Below are 10,946 nucleotides of genomic sequence, written 5' to 3'. Positions count from 1 at the left end.
ATACCCCTTGGCCTTAAAAGGCCTCTTGGTCATTTTACCTTCCAAGCAAGATTCACAAGTCAGAAAATTTTCCAACTCTAATGAACCCAAAAGTCCATCGGCTATAAGCCTCTGAATCCTACTTAAGTTAATATGACCAAGCCTTAGATGCCAAAGATATGCTTGGTTCATTTCCGAAGGTTCTTTTCTCTTATTTGAGTTAGAAGATGAGTTATAAATTTCCATGTTTTGCTTTGTGGAAGAAATTGAATTTAAAGTATACAAATTGCCAACTAATGCACCAGAACAGATAATCACTTTATTTCTCTTAATAACTACATTGTTACTAAAGGAAACTGAATATCCATCCAAAAACAGTTTAGAAACTGAAATTAAATTCTTTCTAAAACTGGGTACATAAAGACAATTTCTTAAAACCAAATTTCTATTCCTATTAAAAGATAAGTACACATCTCCCACTGCAACAGCCGCCACTTTAGTAGCATTGCCCATGTAGACGGTAATCTCTCCTTCAGTTAGTCGTCGGGTTTCCTGGAACCCCTGCAAAGAATTGCAGACATGATCAGTGGCTCCCGTATCTACACATCAGGTGCTGGTAGATAACACCGCTAAACATGTTTCAACAACTAGAGCATGAGATATACCTTTGTTGTTCTGATTCCTACGAGGACAGTCGGCCTTCCAATGCCCTGACTGCTTGCAGATGAAGCACTTGCCCTTCGGCTTCTTCATTCCAGCTTTAGGTCCTGTACTCTGAGATTTATTCATTTTCTTTGCTGAACTAACTTGTTTCTTCTTCTTCTTTCCTTTCGGTTTAGAAGTAGAACCATTTTCAGCATAGTGAATATGAGAATTGTGACGAAACAATCATTCTGTTGCCTGAAGTTCTGTTAGTAGTTCCGCCAATGAACATACCCTTTTGTTCATATTGTAATTCAGGCGAAATTGCTCAAAACTTCTAGGTAGTGTTTGGAGAATCATATCTGTAACGACCCGCCTTCTACTACTAGGCTGTAAGGCCGGTCGCTACAATTTATGCTAAACTATACTGTGCGGAAAGCTGGGCTAATTAAAATTTTGCTAACTATTATCTTTGAAAAACTAATCTGAATGTTCTAGGTGTACCTAAGAGTTGTACACATGCTAGGGGAGGGAAATTGGACATCCCAACTGAGCTAGGGACTATAAACTAAACTTCCCAACTACCTACCGAACCTGCCGATCGATCCACAGATCGATCGGAGCTGCGGTCGTTCTGTTCCCAACTGGATCGGTCGGCAGACCGATCCAGGTGTGGCTGGATCGGTCGGCAGACCGATCCAGGTATGTCTGGATCGGTCGGCAGACCGATCCAGGCACCCGAAACTCTCTGGAACACTACTGTATCGTGCTGGATCGGTCGGCTGACCGATCCAGGAGGATACAGTAGCCTACTGTATCTGTCTGGATCGGTCGGCTGACCGATCCAGTGACACTGCCCAGGCCCTGATCGGTCTGGAGACCGATCAGAATTCTGATTTCAGCACTTGTTCGTGCTAAAATCTCACATATGAGTTATACACTACATGAGGAACATATTGATGACATAAAAACTAGTATTCTAACATAATTACTGACAACTTAAACCAATCTTCCATGAGTTAAACATTCTAGCATTTCAAAAGTGCATAAACCACGAAAACTAAACTAATGAACTGTAAAATGCTATAGTAGGTGCAAATCCCTAGATGATCTTTTATTCCAGTTCCTGCCACACACATCTTGATCTGCATTGACCTCCAGCCTCCGCTACTGGTCCACTTTTCCTTTACCTTTATCTGCAGTATAAGAAAAGTAGTATCTATAAGCTAAAAAACTTAGTAAGAAACCATCTACCTCACAAAAACATGCAACGATGCAAATATGATTTAAAATCATGCTGTTTAACACATATGCTGAATATACCGAGTAAACTAAGCATGACATGACATATAAGCACACAATCATGGCATATATCATACAATACACAGCAATCAAAACTAGCCATGACATACTATCAACTAAAGCATGTGAACATAAACTGAACATAGAGCTATCATATCCAAATCATAAAAAAACTGGGCTGAACATATAATGAGCTAAGATGAAATTAACTGATACTGAATTCAACTCAGCTAACATAACTAATTTTGAGTTTTGAAAACTAATTCATAATAAGTGAAAATACATAATCATGCTGTTTGGGCCCGGCAGCTGTACTTGCTATGCGCGCATTCCTAACTAGACCCGGGTTTGCAAGTCCCGAATTTAGTAGGGTTAACTAGGTTATCTAAACCTAGGGACGACTGTGGGAGTCCAACCCAATGGATATCTGATCCAGTACAGTGCCACTGAAAATAAAATACTGAAATAGCTAATACTTGCTTATTCTATTGTTTCTAGGTTATCTGAACCTAGAGCTAGGTTATCTAAACCTAGAGGCGACTGTGGGAGTCCACCCATTGGATATCTGATCCATATAAGCTATAATAAACTGAGAATACTGAATAGATACTTCTAACGTATCTAACTGAGCTGTTAAAGATGCATATAGTGCATTTTTACTAAACTAGCTATTTTATCGAACACTTAGTGTGCCCTAACTCTCCTCTCTATTAGGGAGACCGCCTCTAGGCACCCGACAACATCAACCTCCTATCTGAAGAGGGAAGACATGCCCGACCCATCTAGAGGTGCTCAACTAAACCCCTAATCTGCGAAGAGAGTTAAATACACCCTAGATATCGATAAAAAATCTGTATACATCCTAACTAAAGCATAAAAACTCAATCGGAAGCTATTATATTGCAGGTGAGGGGTTTCTTACCTCCTATTCGTAATTTCTTACGATTCTATTCGCTAGAATTCCGGTGGAGATGAGCTTCTCAACGATCCGCTCACGTCTTCGCGTGCTCTACTCGCGAAGGGAACGTCCTCTTGCTAAAATCGCCGCCGGAGAATATCCTTGGGGCCCTAGGGAGGGAACCCTAGGGTTTCCTTGGTGTGGCGCCGAAAGAAGGAGGAAGGGGAGAAGAGTTGGCGTGAGGGCTTGGGTGGAGAGGGATTTTGCCGAACCAAAATCTAAAATAAACCAAACCCTCTTTAAGTTTCCTATTTATATTAAGTGGTTTAATGAACCCAACTCTAATATAAATATATTTGGTTCTCCTTTCTTTCAGCACGACCCTGCTGGGTTCAACCGGTTACTAACATTATCCCTAAACCATAGGTCTCGGGTTCGATTCCCGCCTAAGCTATTTTGCGGTTCTATTTATTTTTGCTGCTTCCGCTACTCGGAAAATTCCGAAAAAATATCTAAAAATTCCAGAAAAATCATAGAATAATTCTAATGCAAGTTTGAGAATTTTCGGGCGTTACAATCCCCCATACCTTATAAAAAGTTCGTCCTCGAACTTAGAACAATTCTGGGTACTTCTGTCTCATGCTAGCTTCTGTCTCCCAAGTTGCCTCTTCTGCTGTGTGACTGTGCCAAATGACTTTGACTAATGGTACTTCCTTGTTCCACAATTTCTTAACTGCTCGGTCTTTTATCTGAATAGGCCGACTATCATAGCTGAGGTCTTCGCGGATTTGTACCGACTGGGGCTCAATCACCTGGGTGGCATCTGGGGTATGCTTCTTCAGCATAGAGACATGAAATACGTTGTGGACAGCTGACATTTCCTGGGGTAGCTCTAGCTCATATGCTACCTTGCCCACTCTTCTGCTAATAAGGTATGGTCCCACATATCTGGGACTAAGCTTGCCCTTCTTCCCAAAACGCATCACTCCCTTCATGGGAGCTACTCTGAGGAACACTGTATCCCCGACTGAGAACTCTAAGGGTCTACGCCATGTATCAGCATAGCTTTTCTGGCGGCTCTGAGCTGTCTCTATCCTCTGGCGGATCTGCTGTATAGCTGCTGTGGTATCTGCGACTAGATCTGTCTGAAGCTCTAGTTCCTTCTGTTCACCACTCTCATACTAGCAGATTGGAGATCTACACCTCCGCCCATAGAGAGCCTCGTAAGGTGCCATGCCGATAGTGGCCTGATAGCTGTTGTTGTATGCAAATTCTGCTAGACTCAGATATTTGCACCAACTTCCTTTGAAATCTAGGGCACATGCTCGGAGCATATCTTCGAGTACCTGATTTACACCCTCTGTCTGACCATCTGTCTGAGGATGGAATGCTGTGCTGAACTTTAACTTCGTGCCCAATGCTGACTGTACACACTCCCAGAAGTGTGATGTAAATCTGCTGTCTCTGTCTGAAATGATGGTTCGTGGGACTCCATGTAGTCTGACGATCTCCTGAAGATACAACTGAGCTAGCTTCTCCATGGAGTAGGATATCTTGATAGCTAAAAAGTGGGCTGATTTAGTCAACCTGTCGACTATTACCCAGATGGCATCAAAACCATTCGTGGTTCTGGGTAGTCCCACTATGAAATCCATGGAGATATCCTCCCACTTCCATTCTGGAATCTGTATATGCTGCAGAACTCCTTCTGGTCGCTGATGTTCTGCCTTGACCCTCTGACAGGTGAAGCAGATGCTAACATATCTGGCGATGTCTCGCTTCATCCCGGACCACCAAAAACGGTTCTTCAGGTCTTGATACATTTTGGTGGAACCTGGATGCATCGCATAGGGAGTCCTGTAAGCCTCATCTAAAATCTGTCTCCGTAGCTCCTCCTGATCTGGAACACAGAGTCTGTCACCAAAATACAACACCCCGCTATCGGGCACTCTGAATTCTCTACTCTCTGATTCTGCTAGCCCTTGCTTGATTTTCTGAATTTCAGGGTCCTGTTCCTGAGCTGACTGAATATCACCAAGCAAGGTAGACTCTAAGGTCATAGTAGAGAGCTGTCCCACGATGAACTCGAGACCGAAATCTACGATCTCCTTCTGTAGGGGCAGTGACATGGCTGTAAGAGATAATAAGGTAGCACTGGATTTTTTGCTAAGTGCATCTGCTACCTTATTGGCTTTCCCTGGATGGTAGAGGATGTCTACATCATAGTCCTTGACCAGCTCAAGCCACCTGCGCTGTCGCATGTTCAGATCCTTCTGAGTGAAGAAATACTTCAGACTCTGATGATCTGTATACACTCTGCACTGAGCTCCATATAGGTAATGTCTCCAAATTTTGAGAGCGAACACTACTGCTGCCAGCTCAAGGTCATGAGTAGGGTAATTCCTCTCATAATCCTTGAGTTGTCTGGAGGCATAGGCGATCACCTTGCCATTTTGCATCAGCACTGCTCCTAGTCCCAACTTAGAGGCATCACTATAGATGTCAAAGCTGCTGGTGTTGTCTGGTAGAGCCAAAATGGGAGCACTAGTCAATCTCCTTTTTAGCTCAATTCTCACACCCTCCGTCCACCGAAATTTCCTGTTCTTCCGGTAAGGGCTGGGGAGGCTATCTGGAGAAGTCCTCTACAAACTTCCCGTAATATCCTCGCTAATCTCGAAAGCTCCCGATCTCGCTGGCATTCTTAGGTCTCTTCCGCTATTTATCGCTTCTATCTTATCGATCTACCATAATACCATCCTTTGAGATGATGTGACCCGGGAAGGACACTGGTCTAGCCAAAATTCACATTTCGTGAACTTGGCGTATAGCTGGTTCTCCTGAAGGGTCTCCAATACTAGTTTCAGGTGCTCAGTGTTCTTCCCGAGTTCTCGAGTAGATAAGAATGTCATCGATAAATACAATAACAAACTTATCTAAATACTCCTGAATACTGCTCATGAGATCCATGAATGTAGTCGGAGCATTTGTCACGCTAAAAGGCATGACTACGAACTCGTAATGTCCGTGATTCGTCCTGAATCTTGTCTTCAGATATCACCCTCCTTGACCACGACTTGGTGATATCATGATCCGAGGTCAATCTTAGAGAACATGCTTCCTTTAATCGGTCGGTGTCATCTATTCGGGAAGAGGATACTGTTCTTGATCGTGACTGATCTTCGTAATCTATGACAGCCGCATGCTTCCATCCTTCTTCTTCACGAACAAGACAGGCGCTCCCCATGGTGAGTGACTAGGGCGATGAAACTTTAGCAGCTCCTGTAGTTGCTCATGAAGTTCCTTCTGCTGAGCCATGCGGTAGGGCGCCTTGGAAATAGGATTGGTGCCGGGAAAAGCTCTATCTCAAATTCAATCTCTCGGTCTGGTGCTAGGCCCGGTAACTCTTTAGGGAAGACTGCTGGGTAGCTCTGCTAGCTGTTGGTCCTTGTCCTGGCCGGTATTGGCTACATGTGCTAGGTACCCGTACATCCCGAATCCATCAACCGTGCCTTCATTGCTAAGAGAAATTTTCTTCTCTTTGGTTCTCCGTGGTATTCAAACCGATTGGGTTGGAATACGACTTTTTCGCTTACTGACTCTATGGAAGCACCGATCCGATCGTAAAATCCATTCCAAGGATAACGTCATAGTCGGTCATTTCTAGCGGGATCGGATCGCAAAAGAGTTCCCTGTCTGCTATAATGACCGCACTGGAGCCCGTGCGTGGATGCCATGATCTCTCCCGAAGGTAGTGCCGTGAAACCGACCATTGAGTACCTGGGGGTATTTCTAATTTTCGGAGAACATCCTGCTATATATGAATGGGTTGCCCCAAGATCAAATGTAGCACTATAATCGAAAATGCTAATCGACTGTGACAACCGCCGAGGCATTGGCTACGTCCTCTCCGTGAGTGAGTAGATCCTCGATTCGCCATAGCCTGGAGGGGCTTCTAATCGCCTGGCTGATATGTGGATCCTCTAGAGCGGCCTGCATCTAATGTAACTGCATACTGAATCTGCTGTGGCTGAGGAAGACCGGTCTTGTTCGGGCACTGCTTGGCCATGTGCCCTTCTTGTCCACATTCAAAGCATCCTCGTGTGCCCTTGCGACAAACCCCTGGGTGGAATTTCCCACAAGTGGCACACTTTGGATAACTGGGTCGCTTACTAGATGGTCCTCCTTTTGAGTCACTCCCTGATTTGCGCTTGTTGTTGGAGTTCCCTTTCCAGTTGGAGCTGTGGCCTTGCTGTTTTTGAGTGTGAGAGTTTCCTTGGCCTTTGGACTCTGAGGAGACTTGCTTCTGCTGCTTTATGCTGTTCTTGTAATGCTCTGTGATCAAAGCACTGCTCACTAACTCCTCTGTGGTTTGTGGCCTATGTACGCCACCAGCCACATTCACTGCTATCTCTGGCCTCAACATCTTGAGCATCAACCGGACTCGTTCCTTCTCTGAGCTGACTAACTCTGGGCATAGATGAGCCAACCTGTTGAATTTCTTCACGGCTTCCTCAACTGATAGGTCGCTCGACGAAACTGGTGAACTCGTCGAGTGGCGCTTGTAACCCGTGATATGAAAGAATTTCTCAAGAATTCCTTCTCAAGTCAGCCCATGTCATCCGTTCACCTGGGCGCCTGCTCGATTCTTTCCCACCACATGCGTCCGTCTCTGTCGGCGTAAGGAGGCACACTTCACCTTCTCGTGTTCGGCCAGTCCAAAGCTCCATCTCCGGTGTTTTGAACCAGGCTTCAGCATCCCATGGTTCACTAGTGCCCGAGAAGCTCTGGCTTGACCCTGCCACCGGATCGGATAGGCTTCCTTTCTTGGCTTAGCTGCTGGTGCTGTAGGCTGAGGTGGTGGAACCTCTAAGACTACCGAGTCGCCGATGGTTCCGGTAACTGTGGGGTATTCTACCGTTAGCCTTTAAGGTGGCTATTTCTGCTGCTCGCTTAGTCAGAATCGAGCCACTAATGTCAGAAGGTCGAGGAGGCACCAATCGCCCGCCTATTCTGGGCTCGGAGCTAGTGCCCTTCTAGTGGGCCCTCCTGCCATTTCTAACGACATAGAGAACATAACATAACTAAGGTAATTACAGTTATATAACTACTGATATCATGTTAAAAGACTAGCACAGACTAACAGGCAATAGACATATAAACATGAACTGTAACTAGAAAGCAAGAAACAATAAAGAGAGTAGAGGTATCCTGACTTGGAAGCTGCAGGTACAATGCTGATGTGTGTAGGAAGTATGGAAAACTTGGCTCTGATACCACTCTGTAACGACCCGCCTTCTACTACTAGGCTGTAAGGCCGGTCGCTACAATTTATGCTAAACTATACTGTGCGGAAAGCTGGGCTAATTAAAATTTTGCTAACTATTATCTTTGAAAAACTAATCTGAATGTTCTAGGTGTACCTAAGAGTTGTACACATGCTAGGGGAGGGAAACTGGACATCCCAACTGAGCTAGGGACTATAAACTAAACTTCCCAACTACCTACCGACTGGATCGATCCACGATCGATCCGAGTCGCGGCCGTTTCGATTTCAATCGACTCGGCAGACCGATCCAGTATGTCGGATCGGCCGGCACCGATCCGCACTCAAACTCTCGAACACTATCAGATTATGCCGGATCGGCCACCGACCGATCTGTGAGGACAGAGCTCATCAGATCTGTTCGATCGGTACCGACCGATCCGGGACATCGCTTGTGCCCCGATCGGTCGAGACCGATCGAGTTCGATTTCACGAACTCTGATTTCAGCACTTGTTCGTGCTAAAATCTCACATATGAATTATATACTACATGAGGAACATACTGATGCCATAAAAACTAGTATTCTAACATAATTACTGACAACTTAAATCAATCTTCCATGAGTTAAACATTCTAGCATTTCAAAAGTGCATAAACCACGAAAACTAAACTAATGAACTGTAAAATGCTATAGTAGGGGCAAATCCCTAGAGGATCTTTTATTCCAGTTCCTGCCACACACATCTTGATCTGCATTGACCTCCAGCCTCCGCTACTGGTCCACTTTTCCTTTACCTTTATCTGCAGTATAAGAAAAGTAGTATCTATAAGCTAAAAAGCTTAGTAAGAAACCATCTACCTCACAAAAACATGCAACGATGCAAATATGATTTAAAATCATGCTGTTTAACACATATGCTGAATATACCGAGTAAACTAAGCATGGCATGGCATATAAGCACACAATCATGGCATATATCATACAATACACAACAATCAAAACTAGCCATGGCATACTATCAACTAAAGCATGTGAACATGAACTGAACATAGAGCTATCATACCCAAATCATAGAAAAACTGGGCTGAACATATAATGAGCTAAGCTGAAACTAACTGATACTGAATTCAACTCAGCTAACATAACTAATTTTGAGTTTTGAAAACTAATTCATAATAAGTGAAAATACATAATCATACTGTTTGGGCCCGACAACTGTACTTGCTATGCGCGCATCCCTAACTAGACCCGGGTTTGCAAGTCCCGAATTTAGTAGGGTTAACTAGGTTATCTAAATCTAGGGACGACTGTGGAAGTCCAACCCAATGGATATCTGATCCAGTACAGTGCCACTGAAAATAAAATACTGAAATAGCTAATACTTGCTTATTCTATTGTTTCTAGGTTATCTGAACCTAGAGCTAGGTTATCTAAACCTAGAGGCGACTGTGGGAGCCCACCCATTGGATATCTGATCCATATAAGCTGTAATAAACTGAGAATACTGAATAGATACTTCTAACGTATCTAACTGAGCTGTTAAAGATGCATATAGTGCATTTTTACTAAACTAGCTATTTTATCGAACACTTAGTGTGCCCTAACTCTCCTCTCTATTAGGGAGACCGCCTCTAGGCACCCGACAACATCAACCTCCTATTTGAAGAGGGAAGACATGCCCGGCCCATCTAGAGGTGCTCAACTAAACCCCTAATCTGCGAAGAGAGTTAAATACACCCTAAATATCGATAAAAAATCTGTATACATCCTAACTAAAGCATAAAAACTCAATCGGAAGCTATTATACTGCAGGTGAGGGGTTTCTTACCTCCTATTCGTAATTTCTTACAATTCTATTCGCTAGAATTCCGGTGGAGATGAGCTTCTCAACGATCCGCTCACGTCTTCGCGTGCTCTACTCGCGAAGGGAACGCCCTCTTGCTAAAATCGCCGCCGGAGAATATCCTTGGGGCCCTAGGGAGGGAACCCTAGGGTTTCCTTGGTGTGGCGCCGAAAGAAGGAGGAAGGGGAGAAGAGTTGGCGTGAGGGCTTGGGTGGAGAGGGATTTTGCCGAACCAAAATCTAAAATAAACCAAACCCTCTTTAAGTTTCCTATTTATATTAAGTGGTTTAATGAACCCAACTCTAATATAAATATATTTGGTTCTCCTTTCTTTCAGCACGGCCCTGCTGGGTTCAACCGGTTACTAACATTATCCCTAAACCATAGGTCTCGGGTTCGATTCCCGCCTAAGCTATTTTGCGGTTCTATTTATTTTTGCTGCTTCCGCTACTCGGAAAATTCCGAAAAAATATCTAAAATTCTAGAAAAATCATAGAATAATTCTAAAATAGTTTTGAGAATTTTTGGGCGTTACAATATCGATCTGGGTTTCTCCATCAATTTCTCCTCCAAGGATCTGTATTTCGTTCAGATAAGCCATCATCTTTAGGATATGATCCCTCACAGGAGTACCCTCTTGCATGGTGGTTGTCATTATCTTTCTCATGGCTTCTTGTCTAGAAGCCCGATCCTGATGACCAAAGAGTTCTTTGAGATTGTTCATAATATCATAAGCTGTTGGTAAATCTTGATGCTGATGTTGCAATACATTTGACATTGAAGCCAAAATGTAACACCGCGCCATCTCATATGCCTTTACCCATTTCTTATGATATTCAATCTCCTCTTGGGTAGATTCACCAGTGGGTGCATCAGGACAAGGCTCAGTCAGTACAAACTTATAACTTTCAGCAGTAAGAACAATATCCAAGTTTCTTTTCCAATCTATGTAGTTAGGACCAGTAAGTCTATTTTGTTGTAGTATGATGGACAGTGGATTGAAAGTCATCCTAAAAA

Source organism: Zingiber officinale, chromosome 2A (genome assembly GCF_018446385.1).
Source record: "Zingiber officinale cultivar Zhangliang chromosome 2A, Zo_v1.1, whole genome shotgun sequence".
Lineage (NCBI taxonomy): Eukaryota > Viridiplantae > Streptophyta > Magnoliopsida > Zingiberales > Zingiberaceae > Zingiber > Zingiber officinale.
Note: the sequence above shows the minus strand (reverse complement) of the source record.